The sequence below is a fragment of the Notolepis coatsorum genome (genome assembly GCF_963971535.1).
Source record: "Notolepis coatsorum genome assembly, chromosome: 17".
NCBI classification, from domain to species: domain Eukaryota; kingdom Metazoa; phylum Chordata; class Actinopteri; order Aulopiformes; family Paralepididae; genus Notolepis; species Notolepis coatsorum.
In genome coordinates this window covers 68,974,694-68,995,265 of record NC_140181.1, presented here as the reverse complement: position 1 = coordinate 68,995,265, position 20,572 = coordinate 68,974,694, and positions in this window count along the sequence as shown.

The window sequence follows — 20,572 nt, the reverse complement described above, 5'->3', positions numbered from 1 at the left end:
CATTAGCTAATATATAACATTAGCTAGCTACTCTCAAGCATTACTTACAGTTGACTTGATTGAAGATTACAAGAACTATGACGATAATCCATGATTACTACTATTGCTGATACATTTTAGTGGAGAGGGGAGCTATATTCAAGTAGCAGCTAGTACGAGCAGTGTTCTCAAACGGTAGCCTATTTCTTTTCTCCCCTTCTCATTTCTGTTGAAACCATAGGGCACCAGGGTACTGTGCACACATCATTGGGCTCATGTACAGTTTAGACATTTCTCGTGCATAAAATGAAGACACTGCCTCCTGTACAAGTCGGCCACAGCTAGGGATGGGTACCTTTCACATTTGAACCGATACCGGTACCGGTACCGGTACCTGTGAATCGATACCGGTACCCAACGGTACCTTTTTTCGGTACTTTAGTCTCAAGAAATTTAATTTACCTACCTCAGTCGTAAAAAAAAAATCCAAACTTCAAATAACTACAATTTCGACAGTTTTCGGCTTGTCATTGCTCCGACTGCTTTGTTGTTGAATCAAGTCAAATCCTAGGTAAGCATATATTGTGCGTGTGAACGTTGACATAAAAAAAAAAAAAAAAAAAAAGTAAAAAAAGTAAAAAAAGTAAAAAAAAAATAATAAAAAATATTTTTTTTTATTTTTTTTTCGGTTTCTCACTTGATTCGATACTCGGTAGTACCGACGTGTTTCGGTTCGGTACCTCAAAAGTACCGAATTCGGTACCCATCCCTAGCCACAGCAGAGGGAAGAAGGTAGCAGGCCAGCCTATAACCTCTGCAGTGGTGGCAAAAGTGATCCCCACCTACACTCCTAACAGGTAGTTTCAAAGCACAATAAAAACACATACATTTGGTAATAAAGGCAAAATGGTGCTCATTCACAGTTTATTGAAAAAAAAAATTGCACCGTCATGCAGTTTGATGTGAAAGAATAATAGCCTAGGCACAACATCCGATACATTTCTACAGTGAATAGTTAATACTATGCATAACACAGTTAACCGTAACATGTATCTTTCTGCCTTTAGGAAAGAGTCAGGAATCAGTGAGGAAATATATAAGACACAGAGGAATGAGAGGCACACCTATAAGCTACATCGTTAACCAGACCCCTATAGGTAGCAGTAGGTGGAAAGGACTACCCCATTGGTTGTGTTATGTTAGGGATCCTCTCTGACACAATTTTTAATTTCTTTATCTTTGATATAGCACGTTCAACATGTATCCTGTGTGCAGCCACTTTTTTTTGTCAGGCAGACATCTGTAGAGGGCATCTGCCTTTTTCCTCTGACGAAGGGTGGGATGTTTATTTTAAGTCCAATTTCTTGTAGGTAATTTTTTATAAAAAATCCTTTATCTACCATAAGCCCATCCACTTCCTGCAGATAGCCATGTTTAAGCAGATTTTTCATTAGCTTAATAAAGTTGCTCTGCCTAACTATTTCTTTGTCAGACATAGATCCAGTGAAAAGAGTTGAACAAAATATTACAGAACCTCGTGGATCACATGCTATGAGGGATTTCAATGTGTTTGCAGACTTGTAGGTTGAGTAGCTTTGGAAGTTGGGGTTTGAATTTTTAACTCTGTACAGTCTAATATTGCCATCGTTGTAGGAAATTCCTCTCTGTACTTTCCTGGCATTTGTGCCATTAATATGTCTCTATGAGGCCATGCGGGTAGTTCCCCTAGAACTGTGAACATGTAGTCCACCCATGCGTTGAACAAAGTACCAACACTACGTTCATCAATCATAAATGCCAAATCTTTTAAATCATGATTTTGTCTCAGTTTCATAAGAACAGGCAAGAGCTGCACACGCAGGGGCATTGTGTTAATTTGCCAATCACTTATGCTATATGTCAATGGGACTGAAGTTTGCTGTGCTGTTTCACTGCTAGGTATACTAAACACAGTACATAGATTGTTGAATTGATCATAAGTGAATCCAGTGGCATATTTGAAATAGGCTGGTACACGGCTGTGCTGCAAGACCTCTGGTGTTAATCTATTTGGTACTTGATTATGTCTCAGAACAGTATTTATACTCGTCAGTGATTCGATTTGTGCTTGTTGATTTCTCAATCTTTCATCTCGCTCCTCTTGTCCACTTTCCATTGGGGGAGCCTGCTCCACAGGCCGGCACTCCTCATCTGGAGGCTCCTCTACACCCTGACCTTCTTAGAGAAGAGAGAAGAGTAAGAGGGGAGGAGAGAGGGGTGATGGATAAGGGGAGAGGGATGAGGGGGAGAGGTGAATGAGAGAGGGATGAGGGGGAGAGGTGAATGAGGGGAGAAAGAAATGAGAGGAGAGAGGGATAAGGAGACAAATTACTCCTTGATGTTTCTAATTTTTTCTCTCGCTGCAGCTCCCACTGTTGCAGCTCCCACAGACCAACCCAGGCTTGCTTGAGGTGAAATGTCCCTTTGCAGCAAGGGACATGACGGTAGCAGAGGCAGCCATAGCCATAAAAGATTTCTATGTGCGTAAAGACGGAGAAGACATGCACATCTCAGAGAGGCACAACTGTTATTACCAAATTCAAGGGCAACTACTACTTAGCGGACTCAACTTGTGACTTTGTACTTTTTACAAGAAGAGATATATATATTGAGAGAGTTCACAGAGATATTCAGTTCATCAATGACATGATTGTAAAGCTGCACACATTCCATGATGCTCACTTTAGTCCAAAACCATAAATCAGACCTCTTTCATTGTCACTCATGTCCTGTCTTGGGTTGACCTGTGTCGTCTCTGTGAGGGCAGTGACATCTCCAGCACACCTCATTCTGTGAAAAAAACACAAAAAGCTGAGTATTAGCTAAGCATAGACAGATAATAATAATAGTTCATTTATGGAGCATCTTTCATACATAAAATGCAGCTCAAAGTGGATTTTATTGACAACAAACATAACAACTTTGACAGATCAACATTTGTATTTGCCTTGTCAGAGATAAAACGAAAAGTCCAGGACTTATTTACATCGTTGTCCCTTGTTGTTACTGGTTTCAAGTGGCACTATGACATCTGAAGTGCATCGAGCATTCTTAGTGCATAATCTAAAGTGCATGTAGTAGTATTCATGTTTCAGTTTTTTTTTATTATAAAAAAAAAAGCATCATTCATGCTCATTGGTGCATTAAAAACAATTATTTTCATCAACAAAATGCATGCAGACATTACTCATCGTTCACCAGAGGTTCACCAGGTTCACCAGAGGTTATAACAAGTTTGTCCTTAGCCTTATTTTTGAACCCATTAATATGGATTCTGTCTTGTTGCCTAGATGCAGTGACAACCTGTTGTCTGTTAGCCAGTTCTTTATACTATCAATGGTGGTCACTACATTAAATCTATAACTATAACTGTCCTTGTTGGTCATCATTACCACTGTTATGCACCTGGCTGACTGGCAGCTAACGTTAGCTAGCTGGGCTGGATATACGCTAGCTAGTTGGCAGTCAAAGTCAAACGTTAGCAAACTAATAGTTTGGTCTACGTTTCTAATACATGCCGTCAAATATTATGTCTTTATGAATTGACCTTACCTTTGAGCAAACATAAGTGTCCTTGGAAATGGTCTTCACATTCAGTTGTGTATGTGGTCGACGACACAACAGAATCCACCGCTTGCATTTCTCGAGTTTTCTTTTGGGCTTCGGAAAAGGTACAAAATATACTCCTCCATCCAGTCTTTCAGGGTACCTGGTGTCCGAATTACAGGTACCACACGCACAGCGTTTCACCATCAGATATTAGGCAGATGATAACATAGAAACTGAACTCTTCACAGTGGTTTCGATCACAGACGTTTGGTTTAGATGCGCCCTACAAACAGCGTTTCTGTTGTTGTCCGACTTTTCTCCCAGCGAGGATTTTCGCTGTGATATGATTGGACAAATTCTATTTGGGGCGTGGTTTAGCGGCAGGTGTTAGTGTGGACGGTCGGCCAAGCCGGAGGCACCACAGCCGGATTCGATCCCACTGGCTCTGTGGTGGTAGACAGACGCTTAGTCCGCTGCGCTAACCGGCCGACATTTCCGTTTTCTAAGCAGATATACTCTGAACTATTTTGCATGCTCTGAGCAAACACACGCGTTCTTGATTATTTCCATTGGTGTGTTGGAATCTATGTTCAGAATGAAACAAAAATGTAAACACTGGCCTCGATGTTAGAAAATAGCACTGCGTCGCGTGAAATCACTGCACCCAGACAGCAGTGGTTTGGCAAAAAAAGATTCCGAGTATATCTGCTTAGAAAACGGAAATTTCTCCACGTTGATTGATTGATTGAAAACTTTATTAACAGATTGCAGAATGGGTACAGTACAGTACAGCTCAATACATACAATTGTTAAGGGGATGCAGACCAGAGAAAGACTTTCGTCTTGTTTACATCAGGGTCCCCCATTTTCAATTCATCGTAACATATATGACATACATGACATACAGATAGACAGTACTGCTACATCTATACATTTATGACATACCAGATTTGCAATTACAGTACTGTTTGTGATACAAAAAGAGCCCAGAAAAAAAAGAGTATATACATTTGACGTAGAAACTGTACATTGGATTGGGTAGGTGGGGGTGGGGGGGGACTGTACATTGGAGGTGGTTGGGTGGGTGGGGGGGGGGGGTTGGGTAGGAGTGGGGGGGGGGGGGGGTTGGGTAGGAGTGGGGGGGGGGGGGGTTGGGTAGGAGGGGTGGGTGGGGGACACTGTACAACTGTACAAACAAAACTGTACATTGGATTATTGACCATACTTGGTAATTTACTGTACATTGGAGGGGGTTGTGTTCGGACATTTACAGGGGCCAGTTTCGAGTTGCAGTCTCCCTTAGGTATTTTTTGAGAGTGTTTTTGAAAGTGGGTAGTGATTCACATTCCTTTACAGCTTTGGGTAGGGCGTTCCACATTGATGTGGCATAATTGCGAAACGTGTTTAGTCCCTTGTTTGAGCCGAATCTGGGTTTAACATGATTTGTGGAGCTCCCTCTGGTGTTGTGATCGTGGTATTCACTGACCTTTGGGAAGTATTTTGTCATGTACATGGGTACCTTGGTCGTGTAGTGTATCTTTTTTTGTATTTTATTTTTTTATTATTTTTTAAACACATAAACAAACATGACAACACACAATAGGATATACAAATACACATATGCTCCAGCTCGTACCCCCCTCTCCCGGACCCCCCATTGGATAATCCAACCATTATAATTTGTTCCTAACCAGACACTACCATTATATGCTGGCTTTTATTCTCTCCACCACTTCTAACCACATTGCCATTTTGGATTCATTGAGACCCAAAATTCTAGCTGTTGATATTTCTTGATAAATCACATCGAGATATGTAAGAATCCAGACCTTACGGCACATTTTTTCCGGTTGAAACCATCGTGATGCTATCAGCTTTTTAGCCACTGTGATACCGGATAAAACCAATCGTGTAGTGTATCTTGTAGACCAGGCCCATTGCAAGTTGCTGTACTCTGTCGTCTACTCTAAGCCATCCTAGGTTGTCAAAGTGGGCAGGGGTGAGGTGGGTTCTAGGAGTAAGGTCAAGCAGTAGTCTGACCAGTTTGTTTTGAGATGTTTGTAATTTTGTTTTTAGCGCCTTTGAGGTGCTTTGGTACCATGAGGTGCAAGCATAGTCGTAGTACCCTTGAATGAGTGCTCCTGCTAGAGTCTTCAGGGTATTCTTGTTTACCAGTGAGGAGATCCGGTACAAGAATCGAGTTCGTTGGTTGACTTTTTTTATTACATTGGATGCCATTTTGTCACAGGAAAGATTTGCCTCTAGGATGGAACCCAGGTAGGTAATATCTTCTTTCCTTGTGACAATATTGTCACCCACTGTAACTGAGAAGCCGTCGGTCTTGCTGAGTTTGTTATTTGAACCGAAGAGAATGGACTCTGTTTTGCCCATGTGTAATGATAGTTTGTTATCAGCGAGCCATATGCAGATTTTGCCTAGTTCTGAGCTGAGGGTTTTTTCAACCTGTAACTTGTTCTTGTCAGAGACCAGCAGGGCTGAGTCGTCCGCAAACAGGAACAAGTTGCAGTCACAAGCTGACGACATGTCATTTGCATAAATTAGGAACAGTAGCGGACCTAGTATGCTTCCTTGTGGAACACCACAGCTTACTGTGAGGGGGGGGGATAGGGTACCGTTTACCTCCACCATCTGCTCTCTCCCCTCCAGGTAGGATTGCATCCAGCTCACTGATAGACTATCAAAACCAATTGCTTTTAGCTTGTCAATCAGAATGGTGTGATTGACAGTGTCGAAGGCCTTTTGTAGGTCCAGCATGACCATGCCGCAGTATTTGCCCGCGTCCACCTCTTGTTTGATGTGGTCGTTTAAATAGAGAAGGGATGTGTCAGTGGAGTGGGATGTTCTGAAGCCAGATTGGAATTCGTAGATTAGATTTTTTTCCGCAAGGTATTTTTCGACCTGTTCGTATAAAAAAATTTCCATGACGTTCGAGATGGAGGTAAGGATAGAAACAGGGCGGTAGTTGCCTGGGTCTAATTTACTGCCTTTTTTGTGCAGAGGGGTCACTCTCGCAATTTTGAAGTCCTTGGGGACGTGTCCCTGTTTTATGGAGAGGTTTATTATGTGTGTGATGACTGGGGTGATGGCGGCTGCTGAGTCTCTGAGGAATTTGGAGGGGATGTTGTCATGGCCAGTGGCCTTGTTGGGTTGGAGGGCGCTCAGTTTTTTGAGTACCTCATCTGTTGTTACCATTTCCAGTTTGAAGTCGTCTTTGTGGACCCCTAGGTTCTTGTAGTATGCTACTATGTGTTCTACCCCATAATGCCCTGAGTGGGAGGGTAGTTTGTTTACCAGTGTTGTGGCTATGTTTGTGAAGAAACTATTTAAGTAATTGGCTACATCCAGCTTTTCTGTGATGAGTGTGTTGTCCGTCTTTATGTTTATGTTTGAGAATCTGGTTTTAAGTTTTTTACTGCAGCCTAGTTGGTTATTGAGTAATTTCCAAAGTTCACGTGGTATGTTTTTGTTTTCCTCGGTTTTGTCATTGATGAATTTTTTTTTTGCTGTTTTGATCATGGAGTTTACATCATTTCTTAGTCTGTTTCTTTCCAGTTTGAGTTCAGTCACGTGGGCTTGGAGTTCACTGCTCGTGCTTATGGTAAGCTTTGACTGACTTTTACGAAACTCAGAGCATTTTTTGTCTCTGGTTTTCATAGCGGTCAGTATTTCAGCGTGCATCCACGGCTCCGCGCGATCTTTTACCCTGGTGGTTCTTAGGGGGGCCATGTTGTTTAGTATCGTTGAAAATTTGGTTTTGAAGCCAAGCCATGTTTCTTCAACAAGTGTACCATTGAGCTCATCTGACCAGTCCAGACTCTCCAGTTCAAGGTTAAAGGCCTCGCTAGAGTAGGTTTTGAGGTCTCTAGATGTGACTGTTTTGTGACAGCCAGCCTTTTGTTTTAGCTTTTTGCGCGTACAGAATATCATATAATGATCACTTAACCCGCATGCTATAACCCCTTTATTGGCGATCTTGGACTTGTCAGAGGTCAGGTAAATACACAGGTCACAGGTATACACAGGTGCTCTCTTTTTTGTATTCTCTATATCATTTACATACTTTATGTTGACATAAATGACTCCGCCTACTGAGAAAGTTGGATGCAGCAGTGCCACTAAAGTGACCAAATCCATATGATCCAAATGCAGGGCAGCATAGTGATTTTGCGGGACAGTAAAGTAATACTGAACACTTGTGTAAAAATGTATAAAGAATTTGATCGAATTATAACCATTTAGATTAGGAGTTTCAGTGCACACACAAGATTCAGCCATTCTTCTCTGCTCTGTTTGCCTGTAGACCTTCAATTGTATTGTCAACATGGACCTTTAGATTGTGGCAGATATGTGTCATGAGATTTAATTAACTATGATCATAGGGTGATAAATAGGCCAAATAGGCCAAATGGTGAAGCAGCAGAAACACTGTGTGTAGAACATAAACACTGTAGAACAGAAACACTGTAGAACAGAAACACTGTAGAACTGACACTGTAGAACTGAAACACTGTAGAACTGAAACACTGTAGAACAGAAACACTGTAGAACAGAAACACTGTAGAACTGAAACACTGTAGAACATAAACACTGTAGAACATAAACACTAGAACTGAAACACTGTGTAGAACTGAAACACGTTAGAACTGAAACACTGTAGAACAGAAACACTGTAGAACTGAAACACTGTGTAGAACATAAACACTGTAGAACTGAAACACTGTAGAACTGAAACACTGTAGAACTGAAACACTGTAGAACTGAAACACTGTAGAACTGAAACACTGTAGAACAGAAACACTGTAGAACAGAAACTCTGTAGAACTGAAACACTGTAGAACATAAACACTGTAGAACTGAAACACTGTAGAACTGAAACACTGTAGAACTGAAACACTGTAGAACATAAACACTTTAGAACTGAAACACTGTAGAACTGAAACACTGTAGAACAGAAACACTGTAGAACTGAAACACTTTAGAACTGAAACACTTTAGAACTGAAACACTGTAGAACAGAAACACTGTAGAACTGAAACACTGTAGAACAGAAACACTTTAGAACTGAAACACTTTAGAACTGAAACACTGTAGAACAGAAACACTGTAGAACTGAAACACTTTAGAACAGAAACACTTTAGAACTGAAACACTGTAGAACAGAAACACTGTAGAACTGAAACACTGTAGAACAGAAACACTGTAGAACTGAAACACTGTAGAATGGAAACACTGTAGAACTGAAACACTGTAGAACTGAAACACTTTAGAACAGAAACACTGTAGAACAGAAACACTGTATAACTGAAACACTGTAGAACAGAAACAGAACAGAAACACTGTAGAACAGAAACAGAACAGAAACACTGTAGAACTGAAACACTGTAGATCAGAAACAGAACAGAAACACTGTAGAACTGAAACACTGTAGAACAGAAACAGAACAGAAACACTGTAGAACAGAAACACTGTTGAACAGAAACACTGTAGAACAGAGTCACTGTAGAACTGAAACACTGTAGAACAGAAAGACACAAACACTGTAAAACCGAACATAAATTGTAGACTGATATAAGTTACATCATCATAGTTGTTACTGGGCACCTTAACGTTAGCCTACGTCTCCCAAAACCTAATTTGGTCAATCAAACAAAGGGTTCAGTACCAAGGCGAGTATAGTGCACAGTGCCATCTTCTCTGCCTTTTGATGAATTAATATTTCTTGCTGGACGTGCTGCTTAGAGCCTTTTGATAAAGACCATGTTTATAAAACTCTTGGCGTTTCAAAGAGAAATTCACTTTGACTTGAGTCTCGCTCTTCACAAGCTCCACACTGTATCAATTTCGCTGGTCCGTCCACGCACTGGTGATGAGGGAGAAGAATAGCCTCTCTTCTCAGAGGCATTTAGGAAGAAGGGGACCAGCTGGAAGTCCTTCAGCAGCGTTCCCAACCACACTCCCTACTGTCGCTCCCATCTTCACTTCCCTTCGACGTGACAGGCTGATATAAAACTTGCCATAGAGCACATCGGCAGAGGTCAGTGAAACTGAAAGTGCCGGGTTGTAGTCTACTGTACTCAAAACTGTGCTCAATTACACAACTCACAGTAGCCAGCAGTACTCTGTCCCAGCGAGACAAAGCACTGGCAAGTAGGGGGACACTGGTGTATCGGCTCGGCTGCTTACAGGGCATGGTTGATGATTAGAAACGAGACAAAAACAATACAAATGTATCTACTTAATCAAACCGTAAACAAAGAAGGCCTATTAAGATATTACATCTTAATAGGAAAAATTATATGATTTAATGGTCTATGCCCTATCTTGACTTTGTCTATTTTGCTTTAAATTGTTGTGCTCATTTTATGCCTATGCCTTTTATTACTGCTGTGAAGCACTTTGCGCTGCAATTATTGTATGAAAGGTGCTATACAAATAAAGTTTATTATTATTATTACTTAACATTTTAACTAGTGGAAAAGCTGCTTGCTGTAAAGGACTTTTTATGGCAGTGTTGTAACACTTAGACACTGTCCCGCTCCAGGCTGTCCCGGCACGTCTGTAGCAAACAATTAGCTTTGTTAGATAGTTAGCAAACAAACAAATGTGGTTAGTGACCCAAGCGAACGCAGCTCAACCAATCTGACAATTCTGCTCACAATTATAACTATATAGGCGAATGTAATGAAAATCCCAAACTTTTAGCTAATATCTCATCGAGCTGAATCAGATCCAGTCGAGGATGAATGCTGGGCACATATTTCCTCATCTCAATAACACGTCATGACAACTTTATAATGGATCGTCCAGGATCTGTAGCTGATGCCAATCCATCACATTTTTGTGGATCCTCACACCTTCCTCACTTTCCTCAGACACCCGGCTTGAGCTATCTCGAGAGATTGCCCTACATGGCTCAAATTGGAATGTAGGGCAATAAACCCAATGAAACAACACGGCAACTCATTAGAGTGCTCACACAACTCAACACACACAGGCCCTGTTCTGTTCAGAAACACAATTAGAACCCCTAATCCTTTCCCTGCTAGCGGACTCTTAATTTTCTAATGGTGTCTCCGTGGGGGGTGGAGTGAGAGGTGGAGGGAGGGGGAGGTTTGGGTTAGGGTGTGGTTTAGTGGGGATGTTGAAAAACAGGATTCTGTCTCTCTCTCTCTCTCTGGTTCTCTCTTTCTCTCTATCACTCTATTGCCTTATTAGTGCTGAGGCAGCAGTGTGTGGACAGAGGCATGCTGAGCCCAGCACTACTGGAGCACAAAGACTTCAGAGCCCAGGGACGGGAGACTGAGAGAAATGAGAACACAGATGGAGAGAAAGACTGAGAGAAAGAGAGAGAGGACTACTGTCACGTGAGTGAGTTTGACAGGTGTCAGTCTCCGGGAAGACCCCACCCCCCCTGCCCCCCCTCCCGCCCTCTAGACATGTCCACCACACACAAGCAACTTAAACTCCCCTCGCAGCCCAAAAGTGATTCTGTGTAGAAGACACTGGACTGACGTGTCTTTTTTTTACTGTCAAGGCTACGTGGTGGTTGAGGGTTAACAGAAAGATAGGCGAGGTAGACAAAAGAGCCGTGGCAGCCAGGCTGAAAATGACTCCTGAATGGACAGAGGCTACCGGGTCAACACGCTAGTGTTTGACCTCGTACTCGCGGGGCACGTCAACTCAACACCTTCGTTCAGCAGGTTGTTCGCCCTGGCGATGAACTGTGTTAGCGGGTCAGCTGGTTTCATCAAGGCAATGTGATGAATCAGGCTAATATGTAATTTGGTTAAACAGGGAAACCTGCAAGCGCCGCAGCCCCACAGGTCACCTGAGCTAAGCGGTATAGCGTGTTTATCTTGTGGGATTCCGCCGAGTTCTTCATCGGAGAACGATTGACTCAAGAGATGAGGTTTAACCGTAAATGTGGGCTAGGCGTGCTATCTGTGGCCTTTTACTCCTTCAGACACAACAGCTGAACAGTGGGATGAGGGGGTTGGGTGGGCGACTGAAATAATGTCTGCTTCCAGGACCATCCCAAAATAAGAGATGGCTAATATTGGACTGCGTGATCTGAACCCACTGACCCGGGCCCTGCACATCTCAAAACCCAGCTCACAAGTATCTCCACAGGTTGAAAAACATTTCATTCAGCTTCAGTAATTAAATTGCTGTAATTCCGATGTCTTAACTACTTTGCATCTGTGATTTGTAAACGCATATTAAAATATATTCTTTACCGTGAGGAGTCCAGAGGATGAGCTGTAGATCTAACTCAACTCATCTAATAAAAGATGTAATGTTCGGGCGGCTACGTGGCGCAGTGGGCAAGGCGCTCGCAACGAATGCTGGAGACTAGGCTCGAACAGGATGCTTCCTGTTCGAGCCCCGCTCTCCACATTGCTTTCAGTTTAGCTGGTCGTCCACAGTAATACACATTGGCCGTATTACGGGGAGGGAAACTGAAGGGTGGGGATCGGGCGTTGTGGACAGCGACTCCTACAGGTCGGTTGGTGCGCCTGCGCAGTAGAATCAAGAAGCGACGGGGGCGGGGCCCCTCCAAAGCCCAGACCCCCGACGCTGAAAGATCGAGCCGCGCAGGTGAAAAGATGCAACGGCTGTTACCTCGAGTATCGGAGGGGACTTGTGCTATGTATGACTTAGGCCCCGTTTAGACGGAAACGCTAGCAGGTGAATCCGCAAAAATATTTTTGCGGATGTGCCTTTCGTTTATACGGAAACAGCGTTTTTACGGGGTGAAACCGCAAAAAAGTGAGACTACCTTCCAGGGTGGAATTCCTAGAAACGCAAAAGCTTTGCGCTCTCGTCTAAACTGTTAAACCGTATAAATCTGTTAAAACGATGACAAAAGGGTTGTCACGGCTCTGGTCGCGCGTACTGCTTACGTCACAGGTAGCAGGTATGCGCCAGTAGCCGAGACGTAAACAAAGCAAGTATGTCTGACTATATATCAACGGAGATCACCTGAAGGCTACATTGGCAGTACTTTTAACCCTTTCACTGCCACACGACAGAAGGTTAACCCTTTACTATCACACAACCGGCTGTCGTGTGGCAGTGAAAGGGTTAAATACACAAGAATCTGTCCCGCGGCGTGAGTGGACCCACTGTCTGTGAGTGACTCTGCTTTGACCCAATCACATTCCCCATCCACAGTCTGCGAATCAGAGGCAGAGTAGGGCGGGTCTTCACAGCACGTCATGTGACATATGCGCCAATCGTGTGACAGTGGGGCTCCGTCGTTATAGCGTCGTCTGCATGGAGAATTCCACCCCAAAACGCTCGTCTAAACGTAAAATTAAAAGTGAAACCGCAAGATGACTTTTGCGGTTTCTGTTCACAAAACGCTCGTCTAAACGTAGCCTTAGTCCACATTGCAGCCGGCTTCTGGGAGGCAAGAAACAAACGTTCGAAGACAGGGGAGGGTTGAATTGGACGATATGAAAATTGGGATGGGAGAAAAATAGAAAATGGGAGAAAAAGTGGATAAAAAAAATAAAAATAAAATTTAATGTTCTTGCTCATATGGAGCATCTAGCTAAGACAGCACTATTACTCAGTTATAACAACACTGTCACGTGCAGATGAAGCAACTTAACATCCTAAGTGTTAGCAGGACTGCAAGGCCCTAGCCTGGACCAAAGCGATCAAAGCAAACATCCTAACTCAACCGTGGAGGTGTGAAGGGCGAAACGGGGTGTGGCACTAATTTCATACATCTTGTTTTGCGAAACATACACCATTATGTAATTTCCTATTCTGTTCTCCTTCGACAACATCTCAAGGCTCGATGGATTACTCCGTTTTAAGAACAACAGTGAGGTGTTGGAAAATGCTCTACTAAAATTCTTCAAACATGAGTGTGCACACCGGGGCTAGGCCTGCCGACGACTGTGTGCACAGCGTGCCTATGTATCCATGTGTGAATGTGTGTCTACTTTGTGTGTGTGTGTGTGTGTGTGTGTGTGTGTGTGTGTGTGTGTGTGTGTGTGTGTGTGTGTGCGCGCGCGCATGCACGTGTTTGTAGTGATAATCAGTTCCAGGCTCCCAAGGTTGACCGATATGATTTCATTAGGGTAGGGGAGCGAGCGCTGGGGCTTTGGCTGAGATTAGGCTAGAGAGAAACTCTACCCCAGCCCCAGTTGCCCTGAAGAGGGCTAGTCGGGGCGGTGGAGGAGGGGACAGAGAGAGAGAGAGAGAGAGAGAGAGAGAGAGAGAGAGAGAGAGAGAGAGAGAGAGAGAGAGAGAGAGAGAGAGAGAGAGAGAGAGAGAGAGAGGGAGGGGGGAGACAGGATTATTACTAGGAGGTTCAGCTGTTTATTATTCCAATTCTATCTCTAACAGCTGAAAATTGGAGAATTAAGCGGCAGCCCCGAGCAGCGCGGGGATCAATGTGGTGGGGTTAAACCCTGTGGCGTGGCTCCACGTACTGACACAGCACACACACACAGCAGAGGTCATTCACAAAACTTAACAGACACATCAGATTTAGCGCTCGGAGGTGATAAGACACACACTCGGAGGCTTCGCAGGTCGATGAATAGCCTCCCGCTTCAAATGCAAGGGAGCATTTGAAAAGCACCAGGAGCATTTGAAAAGCACCAGCCAACGCTAGTTAGGTGCTATTTACGTCAGGTTTTTGTTGAAGTTCTATTTAGTTTCCCCCCTTTTGAAAATACATACAAAGTAAAAAAAAAAGAGGAAAATGAAAAAGAAAGTCCAAAGCCTTTACACAGCATGTGATAGAATCTCTTAATATCTTATTTAGGAACATTCAGATCATCATTCCGCGTTACTCTCAATGAGGAACTACTTACAGCCTGGATACAGCTGTAATTATTAATGTTTATTAATGTGCACTGTCCCTGTCAAATAAACCAAATAAATAAATAAAATAACAGACATTGTTAATACATTATAAGCTACCTCTATATCCATGTATTATCTATCCACACATGGAATCTATACAATGGTAATTCTTATGGCCGATTAATCGGATTAGCTACTTCCTGAAGAACGACGAGCACATCTTCAGTAAGCAGTAGAAGACATCCTCCTGTATGACTGCATGTGGGAAACACCATTTCTTTCTTCACAGATTCATCAATATAATCAAGCGATCGATTATAGGCGACAAAAGTCCCATGACCATTTAGTTGACTTGAGAATCTCATTAATTCTAGCGACGCCACAGTCATCAGAATCCATTGGTACAGTTGGAACTGACACAAGGCAGCGTGAGGCCACGTTGTCCAGAAGGGTCCGTGGTCACGTCCCTGTATGTTGTTAAGAGCTGGAGAGGGACATGTGACACAGGCCACTGGGGAAACCTGAACTCTCCACACCATGCAGGCACGCAGCACGGGGGCCTTGGGACCTGGTTCTCACATACAAAAAGGTCAGGGATGTTGAATTTAGATTTTTAATAGCATTCCATTTCAAATTCCCATCGGCTTGAGAATTTGCAGTCGGCGTGGCTTGGCAATGGCCGACGAGTGTCTTAAGTTCACATCACAAAGTGATATAATACTTGTTGTAGTGTTCTTTATGTAATGCGTGCAATTAGCCTGGCCTTTGGACTAACCTCCGATACATATCCACGGACCCCGATGCCAATTAACAATGAGCTGAACTGAGTTAAAACTACTACTCACCAGAGGAGCCAATTATGGAGTTTAGACTAAGAGTGTTGGCCCTGAGATTATGTCTTAATGTTCATAGTAGATTCAATTCAATTAAAGCAAATGTGTGTGTGTGTTGTGTGTGTGTGTGTGTGTGTGTGTGTGTGTGTGTGTGTGTGTGTGTGTGTGTGTGTGTGTGTGTGTGTGTGTGTGTTAAGCTGTAATTAAAGACGGCATTGTGCTAATCCACTAGCTGCAGGGCCCAACAGTTACTATGAACAAGATACTAATTAGGATTCAAGCCCGATTTCCTTCACTTAGGCCTTTTCCACATAAATACGTTGCCTTTTTTTAATAGAGTTTCAGTGTGTTTTAGCACAGTTGCAGAAAACACACATCACACGACCACCACATTCTCACCGCATACATACCTATCCACACCTGTCTGTACTTACCTGCACAGTCCTTTACTATAGCTATATCTGTAGATATCCTACTCTTACTAGTTACGCTGCTGGCCAGTATGACTACTACCATACTGTCCTTATACCTGTATCACTGTACATATTATACTACTCTGGTTAGCACTACACTACACTCAGTAATAAATGGTAAATGGCTGCTTTTTTATATAGCGCTTTTATCCAAAGCGCTTTACAATTTGTTACTCACATTCACACACCGACGGCGGAGGCAATCATGCAAGGTGCCAACCTGCTCATCAGGAGCAATTAGGGGTTAAGTGTCTTGCTCAAGGACACATTGGGAGGAGCAGGAATCGAACCGGGAACCTCCGGATTGCCAGACGACTGCTCTACCTCCCGAGCCACTGTCGCAGTAGTACTAATATGTATATTTTGTACCCAGTTTAATCACCTGTACATTGTATATTGCTGTTGCACGTTACTGCTACATTTGCACTCTGGTTGGATGCTTGCCAAACCTGGCTCCATGGCTGTTTTGTGGGGGTTTTCAGGCAAATTAACGGAAAGGTATGCATGCTTTTTATTGCCATTATCTGAGTAGTGTTTGATAAGAAGGATGATTGACGAGTATATTACTGTAAGAACCACAGCTAGTAGGTGTTTGTGCCGTGTGGTGAAATTAACATAGTCCCATTGTTGTGGGCATACAATTTACTTGCCTCCATTGTCATGTCAGTAGATGTAACAATATTTTCTATTGGTGTGCTGCACATGGCCTCATTTGTTTTGTCTGTCATCGTTTCGCAAAAGTCTGTTTCTGCTCATCCACACTAAAACGCAACCCCGGATTTTGCAAATGAAAACAGGGTTAGCAGAGTTTTCAAAAGTCTCTGTTTTAAGGGGTTCGAAAATGCTGGAAGTGTGGACGCTAGGTGCAAACGTAGTCAAGGTTATGCATTTTAACTAGTGCTGTCAATAGATTAAAAAAGTTAACTAATTAATCTCACAATTTTCTGTAATTAATCTAGATTAATCTAGATTAAAAATAGCATTTTTCTACTTCAGACCGAAGCTTGTAACAGATATTTACTTGAGTAAAATCATGGAATTAATGTAAAATCAACACAAAGAAAGTATATGATTCAAAGACTATTTTAATAGCTTTCTTTGAATACAGTTTCTCTCCTGTGAAATACAAATGTTCAACAAAACCATCAACATTGACTCAGCTAGACCTCTTTCTTATATCCACGGCGCTAAAATTGAAGATTTTTCACTCCATAGATTAATCTAGATGTGTGTGTGTGTGTGTGTGTGTGTGTGTGTGTGTGTGTGTGTGTGTGTGTGTGTGTGTGCGTTCTTTTACCTTTTCTGTTCATATGCATCCACATACTGTAAGTATAATATAGTATAAAAACAAAAATATCATTGAATGAAACATACCAGGTAGAATAAATGAAAAAAAAAAAAAGATTTAAGAAATATATATACTGTACATACACACACACACGCACGCAGGGCCGCCTGGGAGAAATTCGAGGCCCTGTGCGAGATTTAAACGCGAGCCCCCCCCCCCCCCCCCCCCCCCCCCCAGAAGGTTAAAAAAAAAAAATATATATATATATATATATATATATATATATATATATATATATATATATATATATATATATTTTTTTTTTTATACATATTCTTAAATAATAGCGCTGCCCGAGGCTGGGCATGATACAGTCAACATATAGCAAGAGAGAGAGCGAGAGAGAGCTCCCATTCTACAGTCAATATACAGTGTACAGAGAGAGAGAGAGAGAGAGAGAGAGACACATTGGAAAGAAATTGAAATGCTATTTGGCCCTAAACAGAGAGTACACAGTGGCAGAATACCTGAGCACTGTGACTGAAGATCCTTGACTAGGTACAGACTCAGCGAGCACAGCCTAGCCATCGAGAAAGGCCGCCATAGGCAGACTGTGTGTTAGAAAGAGAGAGAGAGAGCATGTGTGTTTGTCGTGTGTGTGTGTTAGAGAGAGAGCATGTATGAGAGAGATAAGCAAAGATGAGCCCCTAAAAGGATATTCAACTTTTAATGGAAGAACAAAACAGAAGGAAAAGATAACTTCACAAAGGCAACATGAATATACATAGATCCAAAAGGACAAAGATCAACACTTAAATCCAAAGAGAAGAGGGTCTATACCAGAGAAAACAGCTAAACAGCATTCAGCTAAATAGGCTAGCCAGGTACTGACACCAGGCCACACACAGCTTTGGCCAACGGCCCAACGCTACCCAAGCTACACAAACGACCAAGACAATTCACACACAGCACATGTCGTATCTCCAAATGTTGTGAAGTAACATATGTTTTGCCTGGAAAAAAACATCGTTATTAACAAAACATTCGGGAGGGGAAGGAAGGAAGAGTGGGGTAATGTCATGACATCTTACCTGCACGAGGAACGCAGGGCGAAAGGCCGCAACACAGGTCTCCACGTTGACGAAAGGCCTCTCGCTGGCGGGACAAAAAGAAGCTATGGCCGGCGCCTTGTCATGGTGCAGGCCCGACTACATCTTCTGTCAAAGATGATGTCGTAGTCAGAGTGCCAGAACCCCCTGCTATTCTCACGGCTAATGTCAATGGTCGTAGCACAAGCTAACAGCTAACTCTAGGCTAATTGATAGCATCAAACTAACGTTCCCAGCCGAGCGCAGCCGGCAGCTAACGTCGTAACAGCTAACTGGCTAACAGTAAGCTCAACCCGGCTATCGCTAACCATTAGCTAACGCAGAAGCAAGCTATGCGGCTACCACTGAAAAACTGTACAACATGAGAAAAGCAATACAGGTGCTGACACCAGGCCACACACCGTTAGCTACTAGTACTACAACAGCTAGTCGGCCAGTTTGGCTCCAGAGAGAGAGAGAGAGAGAGAGATATCCACGGCGGGAATAGAATAGAGTGCATTGAAAATTCACCAAACGTCCAAGAGGATGGAGACAACCGCGTGGAGTTGACGAAGTTCATCTGCCGAATGACCATCTTCTTCATCTTGGCATAACAATGCTGCACGCGCTGTCTCTAGGTTAGCTAACGCTAGTTAGCCTTTAGCTAAGCTAGCTACTAGCCGACATCATCATGGCTATATCCCGACTGAACCACACTTAATATTATAACGTAGCTAATGGATAGCCTGACTGAACTGTCTAACATGCAACAACTTTCATCTTCAGTCCATCTGCCGAACGATGTCCTCTTCATCTTGGCTGGCATAACCTAGGCTCCAATGCTGCACGCGCGAAATAGTCAGACGCTAGTGATGGGTCGGTCATGAGCGACTCGTTCATAAGAGCCGATTCATTGCCGTGAGCGTGAGTCAAATCGCTCACGTCTGGCAATGAGTCGGTTCACGCCCCCCCCCCCCCCCCCCCGGCACGCACACAGACACACACAATGAACTCAACAGACGCTACCTTACCTGGCTGTAACCCCTCACCTCATTGAAACCAATTCTGCTGCCTGCAGAGCCTCAGAGCCAGGAACGTGTCTAATGTGAAATATATAAGCATATAAGCAAAACTAGATTTTAGGTCTGTGATGAAAAAGGGCCTCGCGGGAAGGGGGGCCTCGCAAAAAATAATAATAATAATAATAATAATAATAATAATAATAATAATAATAATAATAATAATAATAATAATAATAATAATAATAATAATAATAATAATAATAATAATAAATAAAAAATATATTTTTTTTATTTTCTTTTGTGCGAGGCCCCCCTTCCCGCGAGGCCCTGTGCGACCGCACTGCTCGCACACACCCTGAGGCGGCCCTGCACGCACGCACACACACACACACACACACCTACACACACACACACACACACACACACACACACACCAGGAGTTCTCATGTCCATGTGTCCTACAAATTATGGGAGGATGATCAAAAAATTATAACTGATGCAAAACAGACCTGTGCTTAGAGAGGGGCTTTGTAATTTGATGCTAAGTCACTGACATTAATTTACAAAAATGCTTACTTAATGAAGATGATTTCCTTAAATAATAGCATGCATTTATTCACGGGGGGGGGGGGGGGCGGGGTCAGCTGCAAATTGCATGAATGTATTCATGATTTCTGACAGACATCTTCCTCTGGATTCCCTCCTCTGACCCAGTGGCTGAACAATGACTTCTGCAGCACCCCACACCCCACCCCGACCCCCCACTGCACCCCCCTGTGCAGTTTCAGCCTGCTCAGCTTGTTGAGAACTTTCTGCTGGCCATCTCCTCTTAGCGGCAGAAGCTCTACAAATAGCTGCAGTGCAGTGGAAAGCTGATTGGAGAGACTGACACATATGTGCGCGCGCACACACACACACACACACACACACACACCACACACACACACACACACACACACACACACACACACACACACACACACACACACACACACACACACACACACACACACACACACACACACACACACACAGAAAAGTAATGCTTTTAATATAAGCCATCAGCTTAAGGGCCCGCGTCCACCTAGCGCATATTTCTCCGTGAAACATGCTGGGAGTGCGCCGGCAGAGCTGGCTTGACGCGCATCTTGTAGATGACAGAAAGAAATCTACAGCCATGCCGCGGTTTTGCACATATTATAGCATATTTGAATAACTTTATTGTATATTAATTATATATATAGTTATTGCCTGACACCACAGTTCGCCCTTTGCTTTTTATTAGCTTTTTAGTAGTGTATTCGTGTAGTTATTATTATTAGTTTTGTCGCGGATCTCAATGGTCTGTGTGGAGACAGCCAGACAGGCAGGCAGCTCCGGTGTCAGGTTACAAGCAGAGTGGTAGATGACTGGCTGTGATTGGTTGTTTGAATATGCGCTCGGCGCACCGCTC